This window comes from Heloderma suspectum, chromosome 6 (assembly GCF_057233095.1).
Source record: "Heloderma suspectum isolate Gila_16-S chromosome 6, 16-S_ref, whole genome shotgun sequence".
Taxonomy (NCBI): domain Eukaryota; kingdom Metazoa; phylum Chordata; class Lepidosauria; order Squamata; family Helodermatidae; genus Heloderma; species Heloderma suspectum.
Window position 1 is genome coordinate 34,348,871 of NC_139463.1, and position 16,130 is coordinate 34,365,000.

Genomic DNA, 16,130 nt, shown 5'->3' on the forward strand with positions numbered 1-16,130 from the left:
CCGGCCCAAATGTGCACATATTTAAACAGGCACAGTTTTTTTAGCTCCCTTTTTTTCGTAAGTTGGCAAAATGGCAGGTGGTTGCCGGACAGGGCCTGGATTAGTGTGGGGAGCATCCGGGAGGGGGCCCACTAGTGCCAGCTGAGACCCCGTCCTGCCTGGTTGGATGTCAAGGAAGCTTTCTTGACAACCAATCCGGCAGGAGGAGGAGGTGGCACGATGCATGTTCCAGCCGCTAACCATCTCTTGTTCGTGAGCTGGTGACGGCTAGTGGCTAGGGTGCCGGCCAAGGCCCCATCCTGCCTGGTTGGTTGTCAAGGAGGTTTCCTTAACAGCCGACTAGAGAGGAGGAGGAAGAGGCAGCACACACAGCCCAGCCATGCTTGCCATTGGGGCATGCACAGTGAGAGGTCTGAGCTGTTCCCAGCTGCTCACTGAGCTCCAGGGCACTCGTTGGCTGGGTCCATCAATGCCCTGGATTTGGCAAGCAGGGTCTGGGGGGGCAGGCATGGGGGATTTTGCTGGCCTCCCAAACTAAGTTGACATCCCTACAAAATGGTGCAGAGAAACAAGAGTTGGTAAAACAAATTTATTGCACTATTTTCATTTCTAGGATGTAATATGCCCAACATACCTTAGAGACCAACTCTTCTGATGTGAAGCTATGACAGTCTCATTGATCCACCAAGGGCACCTTCTTCCAAAGATATCATTAGGGATGTAGAGGAATTTTGTTGCAGTTCACAAGTCCCTTCTAAATGCCCCCTTTGCATAGGGATGTCAGAGAATTCCACCACGAATCTCGGGGAGGCCAAATGCCAGTGCATTTGGCCCCCCGAAATCAGTGGCGGAACAGTCTGCCCCCCCCCCGCCCCTCCTGGGATGGGACTTACCTTGGGCAGATCTTCCTGGCGGCGGCGGCTCCGGCTGTGGTTTGGCGGCGGTTTGGCGGTGGCGGCTGCGGCGGCCAGTCTTCCGACCGGCTGCCACTGCCGCCATATCCAGTTAAAAAAACAAACAAACAAACGTGATAGGCTACGTAAAGATTTACGTAGCCTATCACGGCTAGATTTTAAAAAAACACCGTGATAGGCTACGTAAAGTTTAAAAGGGGAAAAAAAAACGCGCGTATGCATATGGCGGCGCCCATGGGCGCCGCCATTTGCATTACTTATTTTGGCACGTCTTAGTCTATGTAAACATTTATGTAGACTAAGACAGCGAAAATAAGGGGAACGCAAATAGCGTGGATACTACGCTATTTGCGTTCCCCTTATTTTCGCCGTCTTAGTCTACGTAAATGTTTACGTAGACTAAGACATGCCAAAATAAGGAACGCAAATGGCGGCGCCCATGGGTGCTGCCATTTGCGTATGCGTGGTTTTTTTCTTTTCTTTTAAATCAGCCGTGATAGGCCACGTAAACATTTACGTAGCCTATCATGGCTGACTGCACGGACGCAAATGGCGGCGGATACGGCTGCCGCCATTTGTGTCCCTGCTAGCCAGCGGCCGGATGTCTGGCTGCTGGCAGAGCCGGCCGGCGGCTCCACAGAATCCCTGTGGAGCAGAGCCGGCTGGCCAGAATTTCGGGGGGGAGGGACGGAGCGCCTTCCCCTCTGGCCAGAATTTTGGGGGGAGGGATGGAGCGCCTCCCCTCCACCACGAATGTCACCCTTCGAAAAGCTAAGTGACTTTCGTACATCCCTACCTTTGCAATCCCAACACATGAATGGGAGTGCGTATTCTCCAAAACTGTTTACAGATTCCCGAACTTGCATTCGCCTTCACAAAATGTGTACTTTAAAAAGTATACACTTAAAAAAAAAAAACCTACAATTTTACTTTTTTAAAGTTGTGCACTTTTAAAGATGTGCATTTTTTCACACTATAGTCAAGGGGGGGGAGTGTGTACTTAAAAAAAAGTGCACTTTTCCCATTTGGATAACCCAATAAAAACAGGTTGCAAACAAGAACGGGAATGAGCTGAAATGAGCTCTGAAGTAAAGCTCAGAGAATTTCAGTGAGTTCAAGCATCCTTGGTCCTCATATCTCTGCATACCATCTATTTCTTGGATTCAGGAATCCAAACTATGAACAGAAGCAATCTCAGTGGCAAGCTGTTCTCTCCCCACCCCCAGTACTGATTTGCCAAATAGAAGTATTTTATTTATGTATTTGTTTATTGCATTTGTATCCCACCTTCCCCCACCCCTTTTGCAAGGAACCCAAGGCAGCTTAAATTATCATCCTCCTCTCCATTTTATGCCCACAACAAAAACCCTGTGAGGTAGGTTGGGCTAAGAGACTGACTGGCCCAAAGTCACCCACTGACTTTCCATGGCCGAGTGGGGACTAGAACCTGGATCTCCCGAGCCCCAGTCCAACACTCTCACCACTACACCGTGCTGACTCAAGTATGAGCACATTTCAGAGGCAATTTATGATCTATTGGCTTGGGCAGATCTTTGCAGTGCAGGGCTAGGTCAGGCAACAGTGGGGGCAGTTTCAAAGCATTTGTTGAAATATTCTATACCACTGGATTACATATGTGCTTGCATTATGCATGCCAAGGCTTTGAAATGAGGTTAGCTGTACATTTAAATCAATTGATCAATCAATTTATCAAATAAACACTATTGTGATGGCAACCAATACAGTAATGCTTGCAACAGGAGGCTCCTTTTGAGAACTGAACCCCCAGAACCCCTAGGATCTCTTGCCCTAGGGGTCCACAGCAGGAGTTGAGCCTAAGTCCCCCGTAATCCATGGTTGCCTTTGACAGCTTCATGCAGCCAGTAGATGTCAAGGCAGGAATTCTTCTGGCTGTGTGAAGCTGTCATGTGGATAGGTGGAAGGACTGTAAGCTGGGAATACCAGTGGAGGCCAGTGGCTCTGATATCAGTGGGGTGGTGAATCTGCTCTGGGTTTCAGTCAGAACCAGTCAGAACTCTAAAGGAGCTCTCCATGTTGCTGAACCTATTTTAGGGATAGGGTTCAATGCCTTGGATAGGTTCTTTAGTGTTCTGACTGGTTCTGACTGAAACCAGGGTGGGTTCACCACCTCATGTCATTGGAACCAGCAGCCCCCACTAAGGAATATGTCTCTGATTCTTGTGAAGAACTGAGGGTTTGTGAGAAGATACAGGTTGTTGCAGTGCTCACCCCTTCTGTCAGGGTTGGAACTGAGCCTATAGAGCCCCAAAGCAGCTCTGATTCTGAGGAAGAGCTACAACCCATGGGAGAGGAGTCTGCTCATCTCTCAGAGGTGCAGCTGCAGGGAGAGCCCCCCCCCCCCCGCTCACATTCCTGAGAGAGATAGTGATCCTGGCAGCAAAAGAGCGGGAGATTGGTTGTTGCTAGATGCAAGGCACTGGCGCAGAGAGAGGCGCGAGGTGGAGGGAGCCGAGAGGAGGCGTTCAGCCCACTTGGAGCAACAGGAATGGTTGCTTCCCAATGCCCCATGAGTAAGGGCGGGAGCCTCCCCTCCTATCCCATAAATTTCAGAGTTTCCCTGCCCTCCTCCAAATGGGGACCAACTGCGTACATGGAGCTTAGGTTACTCTGCTATGATACACTTTGCAGTTCCTTGCTTAGTCGCTTGCAATTAGCATCTGAAAGAGTCATTAGGGTGTAAAGGAATAAAGCCTTGGAAAGAATCCCTTTTGTCTGCATCTTGTTTTGGCTACTGGAGGGGACTTTAAGAGGCAGCTAGGGCACTCCTGACACCTTCTTTGCTGTGAGCATTGTCAGCCCCCAAACCTCATAACTGGTCCTGACTCCAGTGAGCTTCACTTACATCTCCCATTTTCTGTCTGTCAAGCCCTTCACATTAGTTGGAGGAAATAGCCATTTTCGCACATCCATTGAACATACATTGGTGTGTGTGTGTGTGTGTGTGTGTGTGGATTGTCCCCTCTCCAGACAGTTACACATTCAACTGAAGGTCTGAGCAAAGCAACTGTACATACATAGGCTCTGTTTATGTGATCAGGATTCCTAATTGTGCCTATGTATGTGCAACTCATATTATGTGCACTCTTTGGAGAGATCACCAGGAAAATATGTGGAGCTTGGTGATGACTGCATCATGCCCAGTAGAGCCTGGTGGCTCTGATTTTGGTGGGGCAATAGATCTATTCTGGGGTTCAGTCAGAACCAGCCAAATATCTAAAGGAGCTGTCCAAAGTGCTGAACCTATATAGGGTTGAGCACCTTGGATTTCTCCTTTAGAGTTCTGGCTGGTTCTGACTAAATGCAAAATGGATCCAAAGCCACACTGATATCGGAGCCACCAGCCCCCATAGGTAGAAGAAAAAAAATTCCTTGCCTGTAGAAGGCCCCAGGTTCAATCCCTGGTATCTCCAGTTTAAAACAAATCACATCAGGTATCAGTCAGAACCAGCCAGAACTCTAGAGCTATCCAAGGTGATGCAGCCTATCCCCAAAATAATGTCAGCACCTTGGATAGTTCATTTAGTGTTCTGGCTAGTTCTGACTGAAACCTAGAATGGATTCACAGCCCCAGTGAAATCTGAGCCACCAGCCTCCACTGATCATGCCTTCACTAAAAGTTTGAAAAGGGATAAAGATATTTTGCCTACTTCCTATCCTGCAACTCTAATCCAGTCTTCCCCCAAGCTGGTGCTCTCCAGATATGATGGATTGCAACTCCCATCATCCCCAGCCAACCTGGCTGCTCTACTCCAAAGACCAGCTGTCAGGGTTCCCCTTATGAAGTGGACCCCCTGAGCAACTTCTTAAGGATCTCTTGCCTCCTTAAGAGTCCCACTTTCCTTCTTTTACCTTCCCCTTTCCACTAATGTGGGGGTTAGGCTGTAGACGTGGAGTTATTGACACGCCAGACACAGGCTTTAACCACAACAGGTTACTAGTAAATTTAAAGCAAACAAATTACAACTACAGGTAATTTACACAATAGAATGGAGTGATACAAAAGGCATTAAAAGAAAATGAAATTTGCAAAACCAAAGTTCATTTACCCTAGTTTTCTAGGCTGCTCCTTCCTGCTCTGGTCTTCTGACTCTCCTCTCACTGGCTCTCTTGATCTGTTTTTACACCCTCCTCCCTCAAAAACCAAAAGTACCATTTCAAACCTGCAGAAATGAAACTTACCTGAGGAAATGAAAATGAAACTTAACCAGGTAAATGAAAATACTCCTCTGAGGGTTACCCCTCCCAACAGAAGTCTTCAGGCATCGAAGCCTTACCATTTTTCCTTTGGCCTCTGTAGGACCCAAACCTTCACACCAGCAGAAGCTCAAATGTGCACACACAATTTTTACATGGAAAGCTTCCCTCGTGAAATCAGCATTGAGGGGCAGCTTAGCCAGAATGTGCATAATGTTAGCACACCTACACACCATCCAGACATAGGTTAGTGATGGTGTACCAAAAACAGATCTGTTCTGAGATTAAACACATGCCTGTGACATGATCATAATTGTCTCACCATAAGCTGTTGTGGCTGGATATCAGCAGAGGCCAATGGAAATCTGTGTCTTTGGAAAATCTGAGTTTTGTTTGTATTAATGTACCACCTTCTTGTCTGTCTATATTCTTCAAAAGGCACAGAAAGACCTGCACTGGATAGGCAGAGAGAATGAGAGAGATGTGCGTGATAGCTTACGAAAGGCTAACAATTGCTTTAGAAGCTCCACATTTTTTTTTCAGACATTTGCAGCTGTGTACGCACAATTCTAGCCCCCTCTGGTCTTTTGTGAGTGGTTTATTATATTACCCAAAGCCCTTGTTGTTCTGAACCTGTTTGTACAAATAAAATGACACTCCTAAACTCTGCACTAAAACAAATTAGATTTATTTGGAAGAGTTCAATGAACAGTCTTTTGAATGGGATCCATAATGGGCTTTTTAATTAAATGAATATAGTCATTTCATAGAGGCAGTTCTCATTAGTGCAGCAATATTGAGATGACCATTTCCTTCTAATTGCATTGTATATTTATGTAAGTGGCTCTATTTTAGGGTTGGTTTGAACAGATTTATATATAATCATGCCTTGACACCTCACTCGCACTGAAAGGCAGGAGAGTCTCCCTTTCTCAAGGATGTTTTAAGGGATGGGAAAGGATAGCTATTATTTGTGGTCACCTGGACTTGTCTTATGCCTGGTTGGTGAACTGGTGTATCATTTATCCCAGTGCTATGTGTCCTGGTTGGTGGTGGTTCTCTTGAGGTCTCCAGTACTGGTCTCCCCTCCTCTGTTGCATGAGATCTTTCCAGGCAGAGATGCTAGGGATTGAACATTGGTTGGTGGCTCCAATTTTGGTGGGGCTATGATTGCATTCCGGATTTTAGTCAGAGCCAGTCAGAACTCTAAAGAAGTTTCCAAGGTGCCAAACCCATTTTGGGGATAAGGTTCAGCACCTTGGATAGCTCTAGGGATGTACAAAAATCACTTACCTGTTCGCGGATTATGTTTATGGGGGGGGGGAGGCGTTCCGTCCCTCCCCCCGGAATCCTGGACGGGGGGGAGGTGCTCCGTTCCTCCCCCTCGGAATCCTCCGCGGCTGGCTGTGCTCCGCAGCAGCTCTGTGGAGCAGCCAGCCAGGCACAGCCAGGCCAGAGCTGTCCGCAGCTGGATTTCCAGCCGCGGAGGGCTCTGGAAAACAAAAACAAAAACCGTGTATGCAAATGGTGGCAGCTACGGCCGTCACCATTTGCGTTCCTTATTTTTGACATCTTAATCTATGTAAATATTTACATAGACTAAGACAGCGAAAATAAGGGGAACGCAAATAGCATAGCGGACGCTATTTGCATTCCCCTTATTTTCACCGTCTTAGTCTACATAATTATTTACATAGACTAAGACGGGCCAAAATAAGGAACGCAAATGGCGGCGGCCGTAGCTGCCACCATTTGCATATGCAGTTTTTGTTCTTGGCTCCACCAAAGCCACTGCCGGAGCCGCTGCTGCCCGGAAGATCTGGAAGATGCAGGTAAGTCTCGTCCCGGGGGGATCCGTTCCACCACAGATTTCGGGGGGCCGAATGCACTGAGATTCGTGGCGGAATTCTCTGCCATCCCTAGATAGCTCCTTTAGTGTTCTGGCTGCATGGATCCAAAGCTCCACCGAAATCAGACCCGGGAGCTTCCACTGGATTGAACCTGTGACTCTCTGCATGCTCAATATTTGCTCTACACCTGAGCCAGGCCTTCCTTCCCATGATGTAATATAGGGATTGCAATATGAGCACTCATGAACAAATTAGCTCTCTAGTCCATGATGGGGCATTCTGGATAGCACTGGTTTCCCAAAGTCCTGGGAAAAAAATTCTCCCTAGTCCCTGCTACAAGAGGAACTTGGCGATGGAGATATAGAGACCTCCAGCATTCATGTTTTGTGCTATCCCACTGAATTCTCAGTCCCCCCAACACCCCCCCTCCCTCCCCTGCCAAGACCATTAATGTTCAACACAGCAAACTGGCAATGATGGGCCTTTCCCATGTTTGATATATGTTTTGCGATGTACTTCTCGATGCTGATGTTCAGGCCAGTGGATGCTGGTGGCTCCAGTTTCAGTGGGGCTGTGAATTCATTCTTGTCTTCACTCAGAACCAGCCAGAACTATACATGAGCTACCCAAGGTGCTGAATATTGTCACCAAATTGGATTCAGCTCCTTGGATAGCTCCACTAGAGTTCTGGCTAGCTCTGACTGAAACCCAGAATGGATATACAGCCCTGCCAAAATTGGAGACGCCAGCCTCCACTGGTTCAGGCATGAGTGCCGTTGCTTATGCAGCTAAAGCAGCACCAAAGATGCATAAGAGGACAGTCTCAGCATGACTGGGGGAAGCCCCAAGGTTTGCATAAATATGTAAGAACATGAGAACATGAGAAGAGCCATGCCAGACCAAGGGTCCATCTAGTCCAGCATTCTGTTCACACAGTGGCCAACCAGCTGTCAACCAGGAACCCACAATCAGGGCATGAGTACAACAGCGCCCTCCCACCCATGTTCCCCAGCAACTGGAGTACATAGGCTTACTGCCTCTGGTACTGGAGGTAGCACATAGCCATCAAGACGAGTAGCCATTGATAGCTGTTTTCTCCAGGAATTTGTCTAACCACCTTTTGAAGCCATCCAAATTTGTGGCCTGTGGTACATCCTGTACCACATCCTGTGGTAGCAAATTCCATAGTTTAACTATGTGTTGTGTGAAGAAGGACTTCCTTTTATCTGTCCTGAATATCCCACCAGGACAGATAAAAGGAAATATTTCTTCCTTTCATCTACAGAGAGCTTTGTCTGGGTGGTATAGAAATGAAATAAATGAAATAAATAATAAATGCAATTAAAATCAACACAAAACATTAAATAGCATACTTCATTTTATCTGTCTTGAATTTCCCACAAATCAGCTTCATAGGATGACCCCGGGTTCTAGTATTTTGAGAGAGGGAGAAAAATGTCTCCCTATTCACATTCTCCACACTATGCATATTTTTGTACACCTCTGTCATGTCTCCCCTTACCCTCCTTTTTTCCAAGCTAAACAATCCCGGCTGTGGTAACCTTCTTTCACATAGGGGAGATGCTCCAGCCTCTTGATCGTTTTAGTTGCCCCTTTCTTCACCTTTTCCAGCTCTACAACATCTTTTGTTAGGTGTGGTGACTAGGAATGTACGAAACTCCCCTTACCTGGCTCCGCTGGGTTCTGCTGGGGGGGGGGGAGGCGCTCCATCCCTCCCCCAGAATCCTGGCCGGCTGGCTCTGCTCCGCAGGGATTCCATGGAGCTGCCGGCCAGCTCCGCCACCAGCCGGACATCCGGCCACTGGCTAGAAGGGACGCAATGGTGGCAGCCGTAGCCGCCGCCGTTTGCGTCCCTGTATTCAGTCGTGATAGGCTACGTAAAGACTTATGTAGCCTATCACGTCTGGCTTAAAAACAAAAACGCGTGTACGCAAATGGTGGTGGCTACGGCTGCCGCCATTTGCGTTCCTTATTTTTGGCCGTCTTAGTCTACGTAAATATTTAGTCTACGAAAATAAGGAACGCAAATGGCGGCGGCCATAGACGCCACCATTTGTGTACTTTTTTTTTTTTTTAAGCCAGACGTGATAGGCTACGTAAGTCTTTACATAGCCTATCACGTCTTGTAAAAAAAAAACACACACAACAAGACTGCAAATGGTGGCGGCGGCAGCCGATCGGAAGACCAGCTGCCACCGCCGCCGAAGCTGCCGCTGGATGCACTGGCATTCGGCCTCACCGAGATCCGTGGCGGAATTCTCTGCCATCCCTAGTGGTGACCAGAACTGTACACAGTATTCCAAGTGTGGTTGCACCATAGATTTGTATAGGGGCAATATGATGTTGGCAGTTTTATTCTCAGTCCCTTTTGTAATTATGCCTAACATGGCATTTGCCTCTTTTCTTTTCTTTTTACAGCAGCTGCACACTGGGTTGAGCCCTTCTTTGACTTGTCCACCACAACCCCAAGATCTCTTTCCTGGTCAGTCACCACTAACTCAGATCCCATCAGGCTATATTTGAAGTTGAGTTTTTTTTCCCTGATGTCCATCACACACACACACACACACCACAAACCACCACCCTTTGGGGGAAAATCCTAAAAAAAACAGCCCAGGAAGGACTGAGCATGATCATCTATTTAATGATGGCTGACGGGGGGAGGGAACTGTGTGGTGGTGGTGGGGTGGAATGGAGTGTCATGGTGGAAGGCATGGCTGGCTCACTAGAACAATGAGCAAGGGCGCTCCACACTACAACACTTTGTTGTAGTTCCTGCTTATTTCATTTAAATCCATGCTATATATCAAACATGAGTATACATGCTATGGCTGGAAAAATCCATTCAGGTCCTCATTTTCCTACATTAAGTTTGCTTCCTCCCATTGTGTGTGTGTGTGTGTGTGTTTGTGTGTGGTGTCCACACACAAAATTGTACATATTTTCAGGCACATTTATCCAAATATATGCACTTCTCCAAATTTACACATTTTGTATGCACTTTCTAGATATACACTTTTTTTTTTTATTTGTTTGCCAGTTATTTCCCCTAATATATGCATGTTTGTGTGCATTTTCTCTATTAGATGTATTTTGGTACATATGTTTTAATTTGCAAACTGCATCACAAGATGCAGGGGAGTGTGACTATCACTGTCTCATTGCATTCTGGTTCGTGCATAGCTTTGAGAGTGTGAAATTGGTAAGATGCGAACCCAGCGAATGTCTCCCCCATCCTTATGTATGGGAAAGTGGCAGAAAATAAAGAGATAAGCTAGGATAAATTTCCTGTCATTGATAACTTTCCTGTCATTCCTTTTGGGAAGAGTCCCTTTGTCCTTTTGAGCTTTCCCATGAAGTTTGCGAGCATCTTAAGATTCATATAATTTACATTTGCATTTGAAGTGTTCTTTTCTTGGGGGAAAAATCCATTTTCTATGAAGGAGTAATTTAAATATGTGAAGTGTGAATGTTGTCAGTGTTAACACAATGGGCTACACAATTGGATTTATAGGGAGAAGTAAAAATGTCAAAGCACAATTTAAAAATGTTAATTAAGATTCAGTCTTTGTGGACAACACTCACATCCTCTACTACCCAGTCAATCAGCAACCCCTAGGGTGCTTCATGTCATATCTCATTTGGAGAACAATTCATTTCCACTCTTTTAAGTATCACTTCACCCTTTGCCGTTCAATCTTTTATTGTAGGCTAGAGCAGAGGGGTGGGGAGAATGTGTATTATGACGTCGATCCAGTGGTTACAGAACATTTCTGCTTTGGAAGACATCAACATTTCAGTCCTCTTGGATTTTTTTAGGGGCACCATTAGTCTCTGTAAATCTGAGTTTATTTTAGTTTTGTAGATCAAAGGGAGATATATCTGTCATACCATAACCGCAGTGACTCTCTCCTGACAATAAGGGGGAAGGAAGGCTATTTCTCCTAGTCACATAGTTCAAGGCTAGATGTCAAAATAATTGTTTGCAAGAATTTCTCAAGGTTTTTCATAATACCAGTTAGTAATAGATGTAAGAAAAATGTCATTGGTGGCACCATGATTCTGGAATGCCCTTGAAGAGAGGTTCATTTGGTTCCTATGCTGTGGTCTTTTCAGCACAAGGTGAAGACCCCACCACACACACACACACACTTTTTAGTCCTTCCATTAAATTTTTTTTTAAGTGTTAGGGCACAATCCTCTGGATGTCTAAATTACATGACACCCAGCTCTACCTCTCTTTCTCATCAAACCCAGGTGAGGCAGTGGCTGTTCTGAACCAGTGCCTGGGCACGTTAATGGACTGGATGAGGGCTAATAAACTGAAACTCAATCCAGACAAGCCGGAGGTACTGTTAGTGGGTGGTTCGTCTGCCCGGCTAGGTGATATTCAACCTGTTCTGGAGGGAGTTGCACTCCCCCTAAAGGATCAGGTTCGTAGTTTGGGGGTGCTCTTGGATCCAGAACTGTCACTTGAGGCACAGGTGAACTCAGTGGCACGGAGCACTTTTTATCAGCTTAGGCTGGTATACCAACTACGCCCTTATCTGGACAGAGATAGCCTAGCTACAGTCATCCATGCTCTGATAACTTCTCGTCTGGATTACTGCAATGCGTTATACGTGGGGCTGCCTTTGAAAACGGTCCGGAAACTTCAGCTGGTCCAAAATAGGGCAGCAAGATTGTTAACAGGGACTGGCCTGCGAGCTCATATTACGCCAGTACTTTTCCAGCTGCACTGGCTGCCAGTCCATTTCCGGGCCCGATTCAAAGTGCTGGTGTTAACATTCAAAGCCCTTAATGGCTTGGGGCCAGGTTACCTGAAGGATCGCCTCTTCCCATATGTGCCTGCCCGGACCTTAAGATCATAATCAACGGCCCTTCTCCGTGAGCCCCTGCCAAAGGAAGTGAGGCGGGTGGCTACTAGGAGGAGGACTTTTTCTGTTGTGGCACCCCGGCTCTGGAATGAGCTCCCTAGTGAGGTTCGCCTGGCGCCTACATTGTACTCCTTTCGGCGCCAGGTGAAGACCTTTTTATTTTCCCAGGCATTTTAGCTTTCTAAATTTTTATCTTTGCTGTTTTAAATCTGTATTTTAAATTCCTGTACTGCTGCTAGGTTTTATTGTGGTTGTATTGTTATATTGTGGTTTTAATGTTCTATATATTTTAAATTGTTTTATTGTGTGTTGTTTGGTTTTAATTTTTGTGAACCGCCCAGAGAGCTTCGGCTATTGGGTGGTATAGAAATGAAATAAATAAATAAATAAATAAATAAAATGTCTAGAAAGAGAAAAGGCCTACAACTCCCAGCATGCCCCAGCCAGCAATGCTGGCTGGGGCATGCTGGGAGTCGTAGGCCTTTTCTCTGTCTAAACATGCATAGCATTGCACCCTGTCTAAACATGCATAGCATTGCAAAATAGTGTGTTTTTAGATCGTTGCACTGCTGCAGGCTTTTACCCTGGTTTTTACGTTGGTTTTATTCTCTTTTAAACTTATTTAAATTATTTGGTTTTTACATTCTGCTTTAGTACGTTATCATATTGTACAGTTTTAAGTTTTGTTTTGTGAGCTCAGCTGCCCAGAGAGCTTTGGCTATTGGTGGTACAGCAATGTCAACAACAACAACAAGAACAACAACAATAATAATACACAGAGAATGAGAAGTCTGCAAAATAAAAAAAATTGGAATTTAAGAAATACCATGGTAAAAGCTTGGCCAGGTAATCAGAAGTGCCCCTTTTGAATGTATGCAATATGACAGTATCTTTAGTGATGCAAAGGTCACAGTTCAGTGTCAGGAAGAGAGGGAGAAGTACCTGGAGATGGGGACTGAAAGCATAATCAGAGGGGAATTCAGTGAGGCTTTTTAGGGATCTGTCCCCTCAAATATATCTGCAAGCCCTTCCCTAAATGGTTTAGGTTTTTATTTTGTTTTAAAGGAAGCCTCTAGCCCTTTTGCTAGAAGGTAAAGCATAGAGTACCAGACCACCTTACCTGTCTCCTGAGAAACCTGTACGAGGGTCAAGAAGCAACAGTAAGAACCAGACATGGAACAACTGATTGGTTCAAAATTGGGAAAGGAGTACGACAAGGCTGCATATTGTCACCCTGCTTATTTAACTTATATGCAGAGTACATCATGAGAAATGCCGGGTTGGATGAATCAGAGGTCGGAATTAAGATTGCTGGGAGAATTATCAACAACCTCCGATATGCAGACGATACCACCCTAATGGCAGAAAGCGAAGAGGATCTCAAGAGCCTCTTGTTGAGGGTGAAAGAGGAGAATGCAAAAGCTGGTTTGAAACTCAACATTAAAAAAACGAAGATCATGGCATCTGGCCCCATCACTTCCTGGCATATAGAAGGGGAAGAAATGGAAGCAGTGACAGATTTTACTTTCTTGGGCTCCAAGATCACCGCAGATGGTGACTGTAGCCATGAAATTAAAAGACGCTTGCTCCTGGGGAGGAAAGCTATGGCCAACCTAGACAGCATAGTAAGAAGCAGAGACATCACCTTGCTGACAAAAGTCCATCTAATCAAAGCTATGGTTTTCCCAGTAGTAATGTATGGCTGTGAGAGCTGGACTATAAGGAAGGCTGAGCGCCGAAGAATTGATGCTTTCGAACTGTGGTGCTGGAGAAGACTCTTACGAGTGCCCTGGACTGCAAGGAGGTCAAATCAGTCCATCCTAAAGGAAATCAACCCTGAGTGCTCATTGGAAGGACAGATAATGAAGCTGAAGCTCCAATATTTTGGCCACCTAATGCGAAGAGAAAACTCCCTGGAAAAGACCCTGATGCTGGGAAAGACTGAAGGCCAAAGGAGAAGGGGACGGCAGAGGATGAGATGGCTAGATAGCATCACGGATGCAATGAATATGAACTTGAGCACGCTCCGGGAGAGAGTGCAGGACAGGAAGGCCTGGCGTGCTATGGTCCATGGGGTCACGAAGAGTCGGACACGACTGAACGACTGAACAACAACAAAGCATAGAGGCAGCATGTGACTCAGCTGCTGCTCACAAAGTAATAGGCATGCTCTTGTCTTCCAGTGTTATGGTCAATAAATGCCAAAGAATGGGATGGAGAGGTTCATTGGCATTTTGAGTTCAACCAGTCTGATTTTGCACGCTTGCACATTTTCAAAAGGTACCCCCAATTTCTTCTCCAAACAAAGAAACAAATGATAGGGACAAAACTGAAGCAGGGTTTTTACCAGCAGAGGTCCTTCTTTCTTTGTTTGTTTTCTTTTAAAAAAAATTATTTACATTTCCATGTTATTAATATATAAAGATAGCACAAAATGATCAAGTCCAGGAAATACACAGAAATATATACCACTGGGTAAACAAACAAACTAACACATGACACCTAGGCACATAGACAACTGTCCTTGTTCCCAGACGTGCCAAAAGAGTAACAATCCATTTCCAGAAAGAAGTGAGAAGTTCACATTATGATCCATATGATCTGGACAGTGAGTACTCTACTCTATACGCTACTGGATAAAACTGAGTAGATCTGCCCATACATCACCATGAGTCTCTGGAGCAGACTGAAATCCATCACCTTCTCAATCAGTAATGTGGATTTATTACATTTCTATACTGTCCCATAGCTGAAGCTCTCATGATGATGTATGTTCAAATGTGTTGGTATCAGATTGGTCTCTTGGTCCTTCTCACCTGCCAACTGCCAAGGGTGGTTAGGGTGATGAGTACAAGGAAAAGGGGTTTCTCAGTGGTGACCCCATACCTCTGGAATCAACTTCCATTGGGTTCATCAGGCCCCTTCTTTGCAGGTCTTCAGGAAAGCTCTTAAGACTCACTTGTTTTCACTGGCCTTCCTTCAGGTTTTGGCCATTGGTCTTTATTAGTAAATTTAGCTTTGAATGATTTTAATTGACAATCTCTGTTCTTATGAATTTTATTGGATCAAGTTTTTATGGATTTTTTAATTGTATCCACTTTGTGTGGTTTTTATCTTATACATGCTTCAAGAGGATTCCACACTTGCAGGTGCTCTATAAATAATTTTAGACAGGCTAGATAAATAGATTATCAGGGACAGGTAGCAAAAAGAGAGAGAGAGAGAGAGAGAGAGAGAGAGAGAGAGACTATCCCTGGTGAACAGATGCTGCTTCTCATTTCCTGGATTTTGTCCAGATGTTGCAAGGTGGAGCCTATGGATAGATTAGGAAGATGCTGGTCTGGCAAGTGGTCTGGTCAGAGGGAAAGGACAGGTGTGTAATAGAGAGACTGTGGTCCATTGCAGATCCGGAATACCTGCAAATGGATGCAGGTATTTCAGGATGCTAGATAGAACCCAGGAAGCAGATGACTTGTTCCAATGAAAGCTCAGCATTGACTGAGCTCTTTTATACCTCCTGGGCCTGACTCCTCCTCCCCAACCCTCCAGCTTGTAGCCTTAGGACTCTGTTGCTTCTCCATGATCCTCTCAATGGACATCTTGCCTCCACTGGGAAGCAAGTTCAGTGGAGGATGAGGTCAATGGCAGTGATGATGCCAGCCCTCAGGAGTTCTGGGCTTTGGGTGGGGGTGTCTCCAGTTGTTGGGCTCAGGCTCAGTGTTTTGATTCCATGGTACATCAGTCAGTGCCGCTAGTATCTCATTCTCTTTGTCCATGCCCAGGTTGCTGCTGGATGTCATGAGGTCATGACAGCTTATACGTTTGAGGCAGAGTGGGGTGGGGTAGGGGTAGTTGAATACAAAGATGATAAAAGAAGAACAGATTGAGACGCGGTTCCTAGCTGTGTAGCTTGGGAAATAAATCTCTATTAATGAGGTTCATTCAAATTGTTAGCAGATAATTTTAAAAGACTCTTCATGTCTTTATAAACTACAGTGAAGGTCAGGACTGTGTTTTCTTACATGGTGAAAATTCTTCCTAAGGATATGAAATGTCAACCTTGTTAGCTGAAGTTGGTTTTAAAGAACTGAGTGAGGCTTTGACAGATAATATGCTGAATGCTTTTGCTTCCTAGGAAACATTTTTTAAAGAAACATTTCAATTAGTTGCATCTTGATTCTTAGCTGCCATTTTCTATGTTGCAATGTCTTATTTTTCACTCATGCACATAA

At 45.4% G+C, this 16,130-nt stretch overlaps 1 protein-coding gene across 1 annotated transcript in view; it reads left to right on the plus strand.

Annotated features, from left to right (window-relative positions):
• The window catches only part of LRRTM4 (leucine rich repeat transmembrane neuronal 4), a 762,107-nt gene that overhangs the window by 307,210 nt on the left and 438,767 nt on the right, over positions 1–16,130 (plus strand). The window lies entirely within an intron of this gene.